Source organism: Notamacropus eugenii, chromosome 6, assembly GCF_028372415.1.
Source record: "Notamacropus eugenii isolate mMacEug1 chromosome 6, mMacEug1.pri_v2, whole genome shotgun sequence".
Taxonomy (NCBI): domain Eukaryota; kingdom Metazoa; phylum Chordata; class Mammalia; order Diprotodontia; family Macropodidae; genus Notamacropus; species Notamacropus eugenii.
Genome location: NC_092877.1, coordinates 200,175,737 through 200,192,968, shown reverse-complemented (window position 1 = coordinate 200,192,968; position 17,232 = coordinate 200,175,737). Strand labels below are relative to the sequence as shown.

At 39.6% G+C, this 17,232-nt stretch overlaps 1 long non-coding RNA gene across 1 annotated transcript; it reads left to right on the top strand.

Moving 5' to 3' along the window:
- Positions 1-980: 980 nt before the first annotated feature.
- Positions 981-14,521, top strand: LOC140512585 (uncharacterized). The gene is made up of 4 exons (XR_011969847.1): positions 981-1,467; positions 6,815-6,961; positions 12,057-12,165; positions 14,164-14,521. It is a non-coding gene; the product is annotated as an uncharacterized lncRNA (long non-coding RNA).
- Positions 14,522-17,232: the final 2,711 nt, after the last annotated feature.

Below are 17,232 nucleotides of genomic sequence, written 5' to 3'. Positions count from 1 at the left end.
GGGAAAGGGAGGGATAATGGTAATTATGATATATTAATACAATTATTATAAGAGTTGTGTAGGGCAACAACTAGCAGGATATGCCTTATTAAAATAGCTTATTATTCCATTTGTGTATAAAGCTAATATATTTCCCATGAAGATTTTGATGGAGTTTGTTTTTCTTTATTTTTACAAAGCCACAGAGGGAATATTAAGCTCTAAAAACTTTGCTGTCACATCTGATTTAGGTTAAGAAAGTGTTCTGGATAGACTGGTCAGGGAAAGAGTTCCAAATTCTCCCTTATATATTGATGCTTGCATTACCAAAAATACTTTGCCTTCTCCATTTCAAAGCATCATTAGGTTAAAGTCAAGATTTTACTGGGATAGAGTGAAGTGGAGGGGGAGAGGGGAAAAAGAAAGGAGAGAGGTATGTAACCTGCTATTATAGGCCATTTTCCAGACTTTAGTCAAATTCTTTTTTTGAATCCTAGACTAGAATTTCAATACTGATCAAAAAAAAAAAAAAGCCAACTCACCAAATCAAACCTAGGGCAATATGTACTTGAATGCCAGATGCTCGGATTTCTAATAATGCCAAACATATTTTGCTCAGGTTTCTAGTAACACCAAACATATGTCTTTCATAGGATGAGGAACATATTTAGTTCAAAAACAGATAAGATTTGAAACATGTGAATTACATGTCAAAGCTACAGGAGGGTGAAATGACCCTTAGGTTGGTGATTTCCAGTGTTCCTGGGCTCCCATACTGAAGTAGGAGAAAACATTTGTTTACCATAGTGGAGATGCAGTCTAGGCTTGCTGAAACCATGATTCCTTTGTTGGCTGCCTATGTTAGTAATGGAAACAGAAGCAAAAACACATGAAGAAGGATGAATACAAAAGCACGTTATGATGCTGTATTGACAGTGTAGTGTTAAAGCACAGAATGAGCTGATACAGGTAAGAACAACTAAAGACAACATAGTCATATTGAGAAAAAGAGGAATCATGAAGTAGCATAACTGCTCAAAGAAAAGGCAGAGCTGATCAACTTAATTTGCTTCTGTTTTCTCTGGCAAGAAAAATAACCTTTGGGCTTGAAAGGACAGAGCTAAAATTGGTAATGGGGGGTTGATATCCAGTATAAAGTAACGAAATTGGGAGAGAACACCTACAACCTCTGATGAGCCCATATTACCTGATCCAACTGAACTCTATCCTGGGGCACTGGAAGAATGGGCAGATGGAATTCTTAAGCAACTGCCAATGATTTTTAAAAGACTGTGGAGAACAAGAAAGGCAGAGCAGGACTGGGTGAGGGCAAATGTCTAGATTTTCAAAAAAGGAAAGAGAATAGAGGCCAGTGAGTTTGACATCAATTACTAGAAGAATTTTAGAGTAACTTATTAAAGGATTGGTTGGTGATTGCCTGGAAAAGGAAGATGTGATTATGGAGAGCCAATACAGCTTCAAGAAAAGGTCACCCCAGACTAACCTAATTTCCTTTTTTGATAGGATTACTAAGCTGGTAGATCAGAGGAATGCCATAGATGTACTTTACCTACCCTTCAGCAAAACATTTTACATTCTCTCATGGGACAGATGAAGAGATGTGACCTAGGAGACAGTACGATTATATTACTGTAGTATATTTCTGTGCATAGAATGGGTCCAAAAAGTAGTCAGTCAATTACATTTATTAAGTGCCTTCTATGTGCCAGTCACTGCACTAAGTACTGAGGATATAAAAAGAGGAGAAAGGGAGTCCCTTTCCTCAAGGAGCTCACAATTTACTAAAGGAGACAACATGCAAACAAATATGTATAAACAGGCTATAAACAGGATAAAAAGGACATAATTAAGAGAGAGAAAAGCACTAGGATTAAGAGGGTTTGGGAAAGGTTTCCTATAAAAGATGGGATTTTAATTGGGACTTAAGGGAATCCAGGGAAACCAGAAGACCAAGATGAGGAGGAAACGCATTCCAGGGATGAGGGACAACCAGAGAAAATGCCGTGTCATGTTTGTGGAAGGGCAAGGAGGCCAACTTCACTAGATGAAAGAATATGTGGCAGGAGATAAGGTGTAAGACTGGAAAGGGCTAGGTTATGAAGGACTCTGAGTGCCAAACCAATAATTTTGTATTTGATCCTGGGAGAGTTAGGGGAAGCTAGGGAGCTACTGGAATTTATTGAGTGGGAATTAGGGTGGAGTGACATGGTCAGACCTGTGCTCTAGGAAAACCACATTAGTCAGAATGTATTGTAGTGGAGAGAGACTTGAGCAAGGTAGACCCACCAAAAGACTATCGCCATAATCCATCTCTGAGGTGATGAGAGTGGTAGCAATATCAGGAGGGAGTAGACGACATAATCAAGAGAGGTTGCAAAGGTAAAACTGACAAACTGAATATGAGAAGTGAGAGATAGTGAGGAGTCAGGGATGTGAGTCTGAGGACCCGGGAGGATGGTGTTGCCCTACATCTGTGTTTAACCTAGTGTTGTTTAATGTTTTTATCAATCACCCAGATGGGGCATCCTTTAGAGCTACTCTCCCAACTCCCTTGGAACTGTTCAGGTCCCTAGAGGGTGGCTATATCTGCTGTCAGGGGTAGTCCTAAGGGATTGAGAGGCAGTTTTCTAATGCTATAGATCACAACTCCCTCCCTCCATCAATGTGTTCCCTACCATGATTATCACCTATTATCAGTTAGCCAGCCCTAACTAGCTTTTAAGGATTTCTTAAGATAGAGTAGTAATAATAGATAGCATTTACATAGCACTTTAAAGTTTGCATAACTCTTTTCCCATGTTATCTCATTTGATGCCCACAGAACCCTGTGATGTAAGAACTGGCATCAACGTTTTCCCCAAATGTTTGTTAACATACTTTCCCTACCAGTATATATAGAGTCCAGGGAGAGAACATATGTGTGGCAAAGGGGTAACTCACAGTTCCAGGTTGCCATTAAGTCCTTTTGCCTCCTTAAGCACGACATAGCTGCTTTACTGGGCTTGTAAAATCCTGAAACTACTTTTCCTTATATATCTAGTTTGTCCTTGGCTCCTGATTCAGTCAGCTGTTATGGAGAGGTTGCTAGGAGTAGGATAATACTGATGGAAAAGTCTGAAAATCGTTTGATACTATGAAATTTATAAGGGTCTCCTCAGGGCGAGGAGAGGAAAAGAAGAAACCAAAGCTACCTTATTTCCTCCCCTCCGAGTGATTCTTCTTCAGGGAATGACTTTCTTTTCTCAGCTGCCAGATTCTCAAATTCCCAATTCTAACTTAGTTTAATGGTTTTTTAAAAGTCTCAAAGGGCATGGGCCTGGGGCCAGCAACTAATCCAAACAGACTTCATGTCGCACCTAGTTGAAATGCTTTTGATCAATTGATTCAGGAGAGGTGTGCAGGCTTTTGTATATATTTGTATTTATTCGCTTTTCATTTATATTGTATGTATTCTTAATTCCTTTCAGAATGGAAACTCTTAATTTGGAATTATGCCCAAAGGGCTATAAAACTTTGCGTACCCTTTGATCCAGCAATATCAGTACTAGGTCTGTATCCTAAAGAGATCATAAAAAAGGGAAAAAGACCCACATGTACAAAAATATTGATAGCAGTTCTTTTTGTGGCAAAGAATTGGAAATTGAGGGGATGCCCATCCATTGAGGAATGGCTAAACAAGTTGTGGTGTTTGAATGTAATGCATTACTATTGCTCCATAAGAAATGATGAGCAGGCAGATTTCAGAAAAACCTGGAAAGACTTATATGAACTGTTGCTGAGTGAAATGAGCAGAACCAGGAGAATACTGTATATAGTAATAGCAACATTGTGTGATGACCAACTTTGATAGACTTAGCTCTTCTCAGCAATGGGTCTAAGCAAAGGTCTAAAGGTCTAAAACAATTCCAAAAGACTCATGATGGAAACTGCTGTCCACACCCAGAGAAACAACTGTGGAGTCTGAATGCAGATCGAAGCATACTATTCTCTCTCTCTCTTTTTCATTCCTCATAGTTTTTCCCTTTTGTTCTGATTCTTCTTTTACAACACGACTAATGTGGAAATATGTTTAATAGGATTGTATATGCATTGTCTATGTCAGATTGCATGCTGTCGTGGGGAGGAAGGAAAGGGGGGAAAATGTAGAACTCACAATCTTATAAAAGTGAATGTTGAAAACTAAAAATTTATCAGTTACTTTAAAAAAAAAAGAATATAAGCTCTTTGCAAGTAGGTTTGTTTGCGTGCTTATTGCCAACCTCAGTATCTGACACCTAATAAGTACTTAAGAAATACTTGTTGATTGACTGATTGTTATACCAATTTTTTTCCGTGTATCCGTTTTGTCCTGCTCCAGATGCCATCCACTGTTTTGGAGAGGCTACTAGAAATGATTGACTCAATAGAATCGTTTTCTCATCTGATAATGATATTAAGGCTAGGTAGGATGAGGTGATTGACTCAATCCACCCCAATCCTTACTTGTGGATAAAGGTACATAGGGCATGCTCATCACACTTGCCAAAGACACAAAGGTGGGAGAGATAACTACAACATTATATGACAGTTTAGATTCAGAAAGATCCTATCAGGCTAGAACATTTAACCCAACCTAATGAGATAAAGAGCCAGCTAGGTTGTGCAGTGGACAGAGCTTCAGGCCTGGAGCCAGGAGGACCTGAGTTCAAATCCAACCTCAGACACTTACTAGCCTGTATGACCCTGTTTGCCTCAGTTTCCTCATTTATCAAATGAGCTGGAGAAGGAAATGGCAAACCACTCCAGTACCTTTGCCAAGAAAATCCTAGGTGGGGTCATGAAGAGTCAGACATGACTGAACAACGAGATGAAATTTAAGAGAGATCAATGTAGAGTAACAAGAAGGGGATGGTGTGACACAAAAACAGACCTTCTGAAAAAGCTCTGGGGACTGGCATCAAGGGATTTCAAGTTTAGCAGGGATCATCCATGGGATATGGCAGCACAAAACCTGATGCAATTTTAAGCTATATAGGGAGGCATCAAGTTGAAGCTTTGTTGTTCAGTCATTTTCAGTCACATCTCCCCTTTTTTGTGACCTCATTGGAGGTTTTCTTGTCAAAGATACTGGAGTAGTTTGCTGTTTCCTTCTCCAGCGAATTTTACAGATGAGAAAACTGAGGCAAACAAGGTTAATGATTTTCATAGGGTCACACAGCTGGTATGTGTCTGAGGTGGGATTTGAACTCAGGAAGATGACTCTTCCTGACTCCAGGCCTAGCACTCTATCCACTACCGCTGTTGAGGCATAGGGGAGGTAAAAGTCTGGCTGTGCTCTGCCCTAGTTTGACCACATATAGAATATGACATTCAGTCTGGGTATTTTATATCAGGAAGGGCATTAATAATCTGGAGATTGTCAGGAGTGGGAGGTGGGGGCAATCAGAGTGATGAAAGGCCTTGGGATCATGCCGCATGAAGACTGATTGAAGGAGCTGAAGCGATAAACATGATAACAAAGGCTATCGTATGGAAAGGAGATTAGACATTCTACTTTGCACCAAAGTAGTAGGAGCAATAAATGAAAATTGTAAACAAATTTAGGCTTAATGTGAGGGGAAAAAAACCAACTTCCTAATAATGACAGTGACTTAAAAGTGGAATGGTAGGTCTTAGAAAGAATGGATTCCTTCCCAATGCTCAGCCTTTGCAACCTTTGTTTGGCATGCTATGGAGGGCATTCTTTTTCAAAATGGCTTGGACTAGATGCCTCAGAGATCCTTTAAACGGCTGTGAGAAAGCAGCTGTATGTAATGGAAAGAGTCCTAGAATTAAATCTAGAGGTCCAAGTTTGAGCCCAGCATCTACAAGTTACTAGCTAAATAAGTAACAATTTTGCTGAGTTTCAGCTCTTTCATCTTTGCCACAGAGATACGAATGAACTACCTTTTTACTGTATAGTTATTGTGATGATCAACTGAGATATCACATGCCAAGTAATTTATAAACAAGAAAGCTCCTTCTGAACGTCAGCTGTGATAATGGGGCTAATTAGTAATGCTCTCTTGACACCCTAGAATAATACAAAGAAGGTGGGTTACCTGATTCCCACCTTGCATATAGATCAACTACAACAGGGAAGAAATAACCTTCTTGGGATGATGTGGCTGATATTCTAGGAAATTGATGAGACCTGACCAGGATTTTATGACAGTTCCATGAACCCAGAACATCCATAGCTAACAAAAGACCTTGACTTCTACAGAAGACACACAGCCTGCAGGGTCTGTGCTGAATTATGGGTACAACACTCAAAAGGGGTGCCAAACCAGATTAAAATGTAATTGGGAAAAATTTAACAAAATAAATAAGAATACAGTAGACCATAGATGTTAACATACGATTTTCTAAGTCAACGTACTGCTGCAGGGATAGTTACGTACAGTTTAGTGGCCCCCTCTTTTTATTTGACTTTGATACCACAGCTTTACAGCACAGCTGTCCATTCCACCAGAACATGCTTGGGTACTTAGTAATGCTGTGACTTAAGAGAATTTGAAAAGACTCAGCCTTGACTCCTAAAAATATCTCTTTCATTGAACTATTTGATACAAAAATACAATACTCAGAATTAACTACCTTCCTTTCAATGGTATGAGAACTTTAATTCTTTTTGACCAAAGGCTTGACTTCCAAGCTGTCTTTCCTTGCTAAATTTCAAATACCCCGTGGAGTAAATAAGCCTTATCATAGTGTTTCTCATATAGTTAGGACTTTTTTTCACACTTTTCATTCTTTTTATCTTCATTTACATATGAGTCAATTGGTTTATCAGGTCTCTACAGATCAGCAGATTTTGAAACTACTGGGTATCTGATGTTAGGAAAAGCAGAAAAAGAAGAAATTTGGAGACTGAAAAAAATTTTCACTTCCTTTACATTTTCCTGGGAGAATCATCCCTGCTTCTCTAAATGACCACAAAGTGAGTTGACTTTTGCCTGACTACATATAGAGCTCTATAGCAGTGATTCCAAGTCTGGAATTCCAAGTCTGGGGGTCTCTAGAGAACTATGGAGCTATTACAAGTGGAGATAACATTTGAATTTATAGAGGAATATTAATAAGCAAACTAATATAGGCTGAATAAGTATCTCACACATGTATGTTTTTTTTCAAATGGGATATAAATTTTTTTGACTAACAAAAATACAAATTCACTAAAAACATTACTGAATTCATAGCTTGCTGTCACCTTATACTTTCTTAATCAACAGATATTAAAAGTGCAACTATTCTCATGTGAACATTTACTAAATTTCTTGACAAAAGAAGTTGTAGATTTAGGACTGGCTAGACCATCTACTTTGGCTTCCTCATTTTATAGATAAGGAAATGAGCTCCACAGAGGTCATCTGATTTGTCAATGGAATGTCAGAGCTAGGCTTTAAACCCAGTTCCTTTAGCTCCAAATCCTGCCCTGTACCTCTACACTTAATATTTGAAAAAACTGAGAACCTCAGGTCTACAAAGTCTATGGAGAGAAGAAACCAGAAGACAGTAGGCCTAGGAGAAAGAGGAAGAAGTTGTTTTTTGATGGTCAAGGGGATAAAGAGAGAAATCAAGAGCATAGCCCACAATTAAAAGAGTATTATCAAAGTTTGTTCAGTTATTTGTCATGTCTGACTCTTTGTGATCCTGTTTGGGGTTTTCTTGGCAGAGATAAGGGAGCAGTTTGCCATTTCCTTCTTCAGTTCATTTTACAGATGAGGAAACTAGGCAAACAGAATGAAGTGATTTACCCAGGGTCACACAGCTAATAAGTGTCTGATGGCTGCATCCGAACATAGATCTTCCTGACTCCAGGACTGGTGCTCTATCCACTGCAGCACCTAGTTGCCCCTCTGGCCCCAGAGGCAGTTCCTATTCCTTTGCACCTGGATTCTTCCTCAGTTTAGTCAACATCCATATCAGTTGGAGGATGAAAGAAAGGCTATGCCTCGGTTTTATTCCTTATGACTGATAGCGTCATTAGGCTAATGGGATGGAAATAAGCTTTAGGAATTTGACAGAATAATATCTTTTTCATTATGAGATGAGGGGAAAGAGAGGCAGGAAATGAGAGGGTAAAGGCAAGCCCAAGTGCACTTATGAAATCAAATACACATTTTTCTTTGTTCAAAACAACCTTTAAGCAATGCCTTTGAAAAAGCTAATGTAAACCATGCAAGTCTTCTCCTCCTCTAAACATGTGATATCAAAAAACAGGGGAGAAAAAACCCCCAATCATTTATATTTTAAATAAAAGGACTTTTTTTCCCCCTTAGGGAAATGCTAGAGATCACATTTCTGAGAGTTCTTTATCATATCTGTGTATACATAAATATGACCTAGTTATACAATGAACTCCAATCCCTGTTTCTCTTGGGCTTAGAGAGTCTGGTTAGGAAGAAGTAGAGTGGTGGTTCCTTAGTAGAAGGAAGAAAGTCCTGTAAGGATGATAACATGTCAAGCAACAGATTACTATAGGATTCAGAGAACAAATCCTTATCTCTCTCTCTTTCTAAAAGTTTAATAGTATTTTTTTCCCCAAGTTATATGTCAAGAAAATTTTTAGCATTCATTCTTACAAGATTTTGAGTTCCAAATTTTTCTCCCTCCCTCCACTTCCCTCTTCTGAAAATGGTAGTCAGTTTGATATAGTTTATATACATGCTGTCATGTAAAAAAAATTTCCATATTAGTTACAGTTGTGAAAGAAGAAACAGATCAAAAGGAAAAAAAAACATGAGAAAGAATAAAGTAGGAAAAAACTGCTTTGATCTGCTTTCAGAGTCTCTTAGTTCTTTATCTGGATATGGAGAGCATTTTCTTTTGTGAGTCCTTTGTAGTTGTCTTGGACCATTGTGTTGCTGAGAAGTGCTGAGTCATTGAAAGATCATCCCAAGATGTTGCTAATATTGTATACAAAGTTTTCCTGCAAACTCTTATCTTTTGCCCTGATAAGGTAAAGGGAAAATCCCTGCAGACATTATTCTGGTATTCAAAGGCCTCTCAGTATTATTCTGGTATTCAAAGGCCTCTCAGTGTACACAGAGTTTGGAAGTTGAAGTTATGGTTGAACTTGAAGGTGAAGGTGAGAAGTTAAGGTTGAAAATGTTTAAAATAAACAGGTGAGTATTCTAGTTTCAGATAATACTGGTTGAAGGCAAATGCAAGCATGATGGCAGTAAGACACTTGGGTAAAGAGGATAATAATATCTCACACTTGGATATCACCTTAAGGTTTGCACATTATTTATTATGTTCATATGTATATGTGTAATATGTGTGTATACATATAAATGTATATATGTGTGTATGTATGTATGTATGTCTATATATAGGCAGATAGGTAGCACACTGGATAGAGATTAAAGATGGCCTTGGACACTAGATGTGTGACCCTGGGCAAATCACTTAAACTTGTTTGCTTCAGTTTCCTCATCTGTAAAAATGAGCTAGAGAAGGAAAGGGCAAACCACTCCAGTATCTTTGCCAAGAAAACCCCAGATATGGTCACAGAGTCAAATATGACTGAAAAGACTGAACAATGTGTGTGTGCATGTGTGTGTACACATATACACGTACCCTCATGCACATACATACACACAAAATTTCATTTGACACAATAACTCTGTGAAATTGGTATAAAATCTTCATTTTACAGATGAGGAAATCAAGGCTCAGGAAATTAACTTGCCCAGGGTCACATAGCTAGTAAGTATCTGAGGTGAGGGGAAGAGCCTAGAACTTCCTAAATTCTCAGTCCATTCTCTTCCCACTATAAAACACTGCCTTTTGCTAAAGAGAAAAGATCTTCTCACCCACTTACAGCTCTGGAGCTTAAAGATTAAGGCCCTATCAGCATGGGTTTTGTTTGTTTGTTTATATGTTGAGACTGGGTCTCTCTAACTCACCTAGACAAGAGCAGAGGCCCCTCTCAGTCTGACCCATTGTTAATCTGCATGGAAGCTCTGACTTGCTCTGCTTCCAACCTGGGCCTGTTCATCTCTCCATAGCCTAGGCCCAAATTTGTCAGCAGTTCACAACTCCTAAGTACCAGCCTTGGCACATTGGCTCATGCCAATATGCTTGGCTCTATCAGCATGGTTTAGCAGGGAAATGATCAGACCTGGAATTGACAATAATAACAGGCATTTACTTTTATATTAATAATATGTAAACTCTAAAAATCAACATACATGATTTCATTTGAATCCCACAACATCTCTGGAAAGCAGGTACTCTAGGTATTGCTGCTCCTTCCCCCCTATTTTACAGGTAAAGAAACTGAGGATCAGGCAATAATTCTATAGTTAACAGGTATCTCAGGTAAACTTTAATTTTAGGTTTGCCTAGCTCCCAGGCTAGCCCTCTATCCATTATATCATACTTCTCTGAAATCTATTTCTGCTACTGACAGCTATGTGACATCAGACAAATCATTTGACCTCAATGAATTTTAGTTTTCTTGTATGTCCTAATTTCCACATGTCAAATGAGAAGGGTGTTCTAGGCGACCTTTAAGGTCCCTTCAAGCTCTGAATTCTAAGACTGATAAGGTATGGGGAAAGTGACAAGTGTGGAAACCAGGAAGTGTGTATTCTGACTATTATCCAAGCCATCATGAAACTGACATACAGGCAACCAAATACTGACATAATTTTCCATAAGCCCTCATGACTGACAGTATCAAAGGCCTTGGTCAGATGTACAAATGTTGTGTACAGACCTCTGTTTTACTCCTGGCATTTCTCCTAGAAACTCTACTTCAGAGAGTGGGCTGGCCACATTGTTCTAATGTAAAATGTACAGTTGCCAGAAAGACTCACATAGCACAAGGGTGGATATGGTGGTCAGAAGAAGAGATACAAGGACATTCTCAAGGTCTCTCTTAAGAACTTTGGAATTGATTGTGTGACATAGGAGACATGGGCACAAGGACTGCTCAGCATGGCATGTCCACATCAGATAAGGTGCTGTGTTCTATGAGCAAAGCAGAATTAGAGTAGCTCAAAAGAAACATAAGATGTGCAGATTTAGAGAATCCACCCCAGATGTTCACATGGACAATTTGGGCCCGACCTGTTCATTTTGATCTGATCAGTCACAGGGGGACATACCATAACTTGACTCTAGCACAGTGGTGTCACTTTGGTCCTCTTTAAGAACAAAGGACAGCCATCATTCTAACTCTAAGGCCAGTGACTCTTCATAATACTGCCTAAAAACAATGAATGGAGAGCAAAAACAAACAAAAAGGATAGCACATGATAGGAACAGGTTTTCCCTGAAGCTTTTTCTTCTTTCTCCTACAACTTGAAGATGACTTGCCTAAAAAAAGACAAAACTGCCACTGGATGTGATTGGCCGGTCCAATGGGCACTCCCTTCTCTGATACATGTTCTTTCTATGTCCTCCTCTCCCCTCAACCCCCCACAGCCAACATGGTGCATACCTTGGACAAACTGACCATAGGCCTTGATTGCCTCTGACTTCCCTGGTGCAGTTTTCTAGTCATCTTATCATTCAGTCATTTTTCAGTCCTCTCAGACTCTTTGTGATCCCATTTGGGGTTTTCTTGGGAAAAATACTGGAGTTGTTTGCTATTTCCATCTTCAATTCATTTTACAGAGAGAAAACTGAGGCAAACAGGGTTAAGTGACTTACCCAGGGTCATACAACTAGTAAATGTCTGAGGTCAGATCTGAACTCAGGAAGAGTCTTTCTGACTTTAGACCTAGCTCTCTATTAACTGAGCAACCTAGGTGCCCTTCTGGTCATCTAAGGGCCTAAAACAATTCCAGCCACATGGAACCTAGGCCCTTCAGAGTTGGTGGATTTCTGAAGTTTACATGAGAGGGTTTCTAGGCTAGTGGGGAGGGTGGAAGGAAACGTATCTAGAGAAACTAAGGACCATTGTATCTTTTTTTTCTTTTTTGGCCCATCTTTGCTATTTTGGGTAAAGTAAACCTCCTTGTGTTAATGTTTAATGGCATGCTAATAATATCTCATTTCATCTCTGAAACTGACCTAAGATCATGTTCAAGCTACACCCCCTACAACACCTTACAAAGTTCTGGAGAATAAGAAGTAAACCTTCCTGGGAGCTGCTCAGTACTTGGAGAACACTGAGTGATACAGAAGGTAAGGTAGGGAGTGATGAAGGAGCAACATTGATCTGCCTTCATTGGAGAGTGGCAAAGAAAGGACATCAGTTACAAGTGGCTTGAGACAAATTAAGAAGGGCCAAACTGAACCAAAATCAATGACTGTTCTCTAAGTGGCATTATATAAACCTTGCCTGAGGGGTGAGATTCTTTTCTTCTGTTTGTAATATTTATAATTTGTTCAACTTCTCAGCCCCTTCATTTGTCTCAAGTGCCTGATTGAACAGTTCTCCTAATTGCTAAAGCAACAGTATTAATAAGGCTCCTTTGCATTGTATAGAAAACAGGGGTGGGGGGGGGGGGAAGAGAATGAGACAGTATAAGACAAAAGGGATTCTGCAAGGAAGAACCTTGATTACTGAATTGCACTGAATAAGGACACAAGGTTAGAGCATGATCATAAAAATGAGAAAACAATATTTTACTAAGTAAAATTGTACTTTCTCCCCTGTGAAATACTCTCTCTGCCTGTTAAAATTCTTAGGATCATAGATTTGTAAGGGACCTCAAAGACCATTAAGATCAGGGATTCTAACAAAGGGATTTATGGATGCCTTAGTAGTGTATGAATAAATAAATAGGGTTACATGAACTTGGATGGGGAAAAAAAATACATCTTAATTATCACTGACCTCTAATTGAAATTTAGCATTTTCTTTAATTACTTGTGTTGTTCACCCTTCATTGCCAAAGAGGACCAATGACATCATGGGGTGACGTCTTCACTTACTTGTGAATTGGATTAAAGTGAGACAGAATTGCACAAAGTCATCAGCCATCTTCCAGGGTCATCAAAGTCCAGTGGCAAGACCAGAGGGGAGAAACATGAGGCTCTGAGGCCACATATCACCCTCCAGGTCCTCAAGTGAAACCCCTTTGACTTAATCAAAACTTCACAGAACAAGTTCCCTTAAAAAAAGGATGGGTCCTGTAAAACTTGGACTCAGTCAAAAGGCTACACCTGAGGACCTAGAGGGTCACATGTGGCCGAGGCCACAGGTTCCCCATTCCTGAGCGAGACAAAAGTCAAGCTGTCTGATGATGGCCTGGGATGCAGTGGATTACCTTGGCATCTTCAGTGTCTGACCAAACTCTAAGCACTCCACAGTGTTTGCTTCAGCCACCTTCATGATCATTGGAACAAATTATTCTCACTCATCTATTCTGCAGGAGGAGTCTTCACATACTTGGGGTAGACATCCCCTTAACTCTGGTGGGTTTGAGGGCTGTCAGTTACCCTCAGGTTGATTTAGCTCATCTGCTAAGACTTTTATTCCAGTGTGGCTGCTGTACCTGCTACAGCTTCTTGGAACCACAGGTAAGAGTTGGGTGAAGGTAGACATCACAGATGGATTAGTAGCGCTGAAAAGAGCTTAACAAACTCTCACACCAGAGGTGCTAGTCCTCCCTGAATACACCATACACCCAAATCAACCATAGACTTTTATACTAAGTTTGGAAAAGTCCTTCATCAGCACACAGAAAATACATTTGATTGACTGAAGAAACTTGGTTCTAACCTGTGAGTCATCTATAAAATGCCAAGCCATTTTGGGGCCTATAGGTTTTTTACTGACTGGCAGCAGAGAGAAGAGTGCATTCCAGCTAAACTGAATGAGAAGCAGAAATCTGAACCACAGCCCAGTAGGCTCATGAGCTATAGTATTCAAAGGATACTGGCTTCCCCAAGACCCCTGAGGGAATACAGTACTAGCTAAGCTCTGAGGGATCCTACAGATTGGGAAAAGTGGAAGTTTCAGGAAGGACTCACAGAATCTATTTGTATTAACATCTTCTATTGTTAAAGTTTTATATATTTATGTCTTATCCACTTCAACTAGATGGAAAACTCCAGGAGAGCAAGGATCAGGCTTTACATTCTTGTACTTCATTTAATCTTCTACAATACAGAGCCTTGCACATAGTGCAATTTGCTAACTGATTGTTTAAACTAAAACTGTCTTTGATTCCATAGGATTTAGAGCTGGAAGCAACTTTAGAGCGAATGCATTCTGACCCATTCATTTTGCGGATGAGGAAACCAAGGCTCAGAAAGGTTAATTGATGTGCCCAAAGCAGCACCAGAAGAAGCTGAGGCAGCAGGATTTGAAACTAGATCTTTTGGCTAAAAATGAAAAGTACTCACATATTTGCAATTAAAGTGCAAAACTGTAAAAACATTTTATAAAAGAAAATATTTTGACATGACATATTAGCATCTCCATGAAACTAAAAGTCAAATTCCTCATATCAAATACCATCTTTAAAAAACCCTCTATGCACCAAAAAGATTTCTAAACCTCATATATGTATTGCAACTAAATCTAATTTAACTATAAGAAAAAAAGAGGCACAGTCTCCCAGAATTTTTTAATACCATTACTTGACCTAGATGTACATTTGTGCTAAGGAGATATCAAGCTGATTCAGCTTCTTTGCACATCTCATTGTCCTTGATGTGTACAGAATAGGGGTTTATTCATTTCTTCTCCTTGCCTTCACTAGTCTTCAAGGATGAGGTTGTAGCCCTCCTTCTCAAGGCTAACCTTTTGTATATATCATTAATCCCATCCTCTCTACTCTCCTCTGGAATCCTGAGTCATTCATTGACCATTCTCCTCCTGTCTCTGACCCCCAATCTCCCCTTTGTCCTGGCTCCTTCCCCTCTCCCAGAATCATCTCTAAGTAAAACATACAAATTTCTTTGGTGGAGGTGGTAGGGAGGGCTGGACTGATGATTTTATCAATATGGGGAACTCTTGGTGTGTAGATTCCCTCCACTGATTCCACTCAATAGCACATCTGCAGATTCATAAAAGAGTTGCCTGGACTTGTCCGCTGTCACACAGACAATGTGTTAAAGACAGCATTTTGAACCTAGGTTTTTCCAACTCCAAGCCTAGAACTCTTTCCATTGACTCACTACCTAACAGTTACCCTTTACTTTTCTCTTCCTATCTGCCCATTCCCTGCCTCCTCTCCTGTTATGGTCACTGATAGTCATCGATAGGAGTAGCTAGGTGGCGCATTGCATAGAGTGCTGGGCTAGGGCCAGCCAAATTCAGCCTCAGTCCTGCCTCAGCTTCCTCATCTGTAAAATGATAATAATTGTATCTACCTTAGAGGGTTGTAGTGAGGATCAAATGAGATAATATTTGTAAAATGCTTAGCACAGTGCCTGACCCACAGTAAGCTTTATATTAATCTTAGGTATTATTAGCTATTATGATTAGTGACACTAGTAATTTTCAAAGAGAAACACCAGAAGGTTGCATGTTCATAACACCCTGCTTTCCTTTAGGAAGAAACGCCAAACATTAAAATTTTCATTTTCTATTTTTACCATAACCGTTAGTCAGTCCATCAAAATCCTCTGTGATCTTTTCTTTTACAAGTCAGTTTGAGCTCTCCTCCCTGTTGCTTATAAGCTAACACAAAGGCAAAAACTGCTGAGAATCTATGCATGGCAGACACGTTTTCTTCTAATTGATAAGAAAGTGTTCTAAAATAGAACTGTCATCTGATCAGTCCTGGGATTAATTGATATGCCTCCTTCAGCGTGACTGCCATTCTCCACTCAACTGGGAGTTGCCAAGGAAACCAGATCAGCACATTCATGAGCAACCATGACCCCATGTGAGTCTCTGCCCACTAAGATGAGTTAACGCTAGCTAGGAACTGAGAAGTCATTTGATGCCTTGGCTGACAGCTGAAGAGCAGGGGTTTCAATAAAAAAAAAATGCATCTATGCTTAATTATCAATCAATAAGAATTAACAAATATTTATTAAAACCAACCTTTCATATATACTAGGGAAGATGTAAAATACAGCAAGACAGTTCCTGCTTTCACAGAGTTTGCAATTTAGCTAGGGAGCTACAACATGTACACCCAAAAAATATCTAACAATAAATGGCAATAAATGATATGGGACAAATGAGTGCTATGGACAGTCCGTGCTACAGAAATCCAGATGAAAGAGAAAAGAGTCTAGTGGGCATATGGGAAGGCATTATGGATGCAAAGGATTTCACATGGGCCTTTGACATTCATGAGTTTTATAGCTTGTATACTGTGCATCTCAAAGGCACTGAGGGTGGTAGGATAAGTTAGTAGAAGGAATTGTGGCTCTGGAGCCAAAGAACTCAAATTCAAATCCAGCCTCTGACGCTTACTACTTGTGTGACATTGGACGAAACTAAGCCTCAGCATCTGCAACTATAAAATGAGGAGGTTGGCTGAGTGTGATGGCGCAAGCTTGCCATCCCAGCTCCTGAGAAGGCTGAGGAGCTCTGAGTTGCAGCAGACTCTGCTGATCATACATCCCACTAAATTCAGCATCAATATGATGAACTTCCAGGATCAAGAGGCTACTGGGTTACTTAAGGAGAGATGAGTGATGCAAGAAGAAGGTCTAGGTTCCTGGGTTAACTAGTCCTTGTACTTTCACCCTGAGGAAGATGATGAGACTCAGTTGTTCAAAAAAAAAAAAAAAAAAGAGCGGCTTGGGCTAGTTGAGCTCTGAGGTTCTTTGATCTGTGATTTACAATCATTCCTTTCCTAGTGGTATACTACCAAAAGCCCTAGGTACTCACAACAAAATTTGTCTTATTGTTTTTGTATGTTTAGTCGTTTTCAGTCATGTCTGAGTCTTTATGATGCCTTTGGGAGTTTTCTTGTCAAAGATACTGGAGAGGTTGGTCGTTTCCTTTCCCAGCTCATTTTACAGAAACTGAGGCAAATATGGATGAGTGACTTGCACAGGGTCACACAGCTAGAAAGTACCTGAAGCCAGATTTGAACTCAGGAAGATGAGTCTTCCTGGTTCAGCCTGGCACTTTATCCACTGTACCATCGAGCTAGCCCTGGCTGATCCCCTTTTATGGCATCACATACTGATGTTGGAACATCTAGTGTTACTACCTAAGTCATATTTCACTACTCTAACCACTTCAAATTACAGATGAGCAAAAGGAGACCTAAAAAGCTAAAAGGCTATTGGCCAAAGTCACATAAATAACGGATAGCAGAACCGGAAATGGGA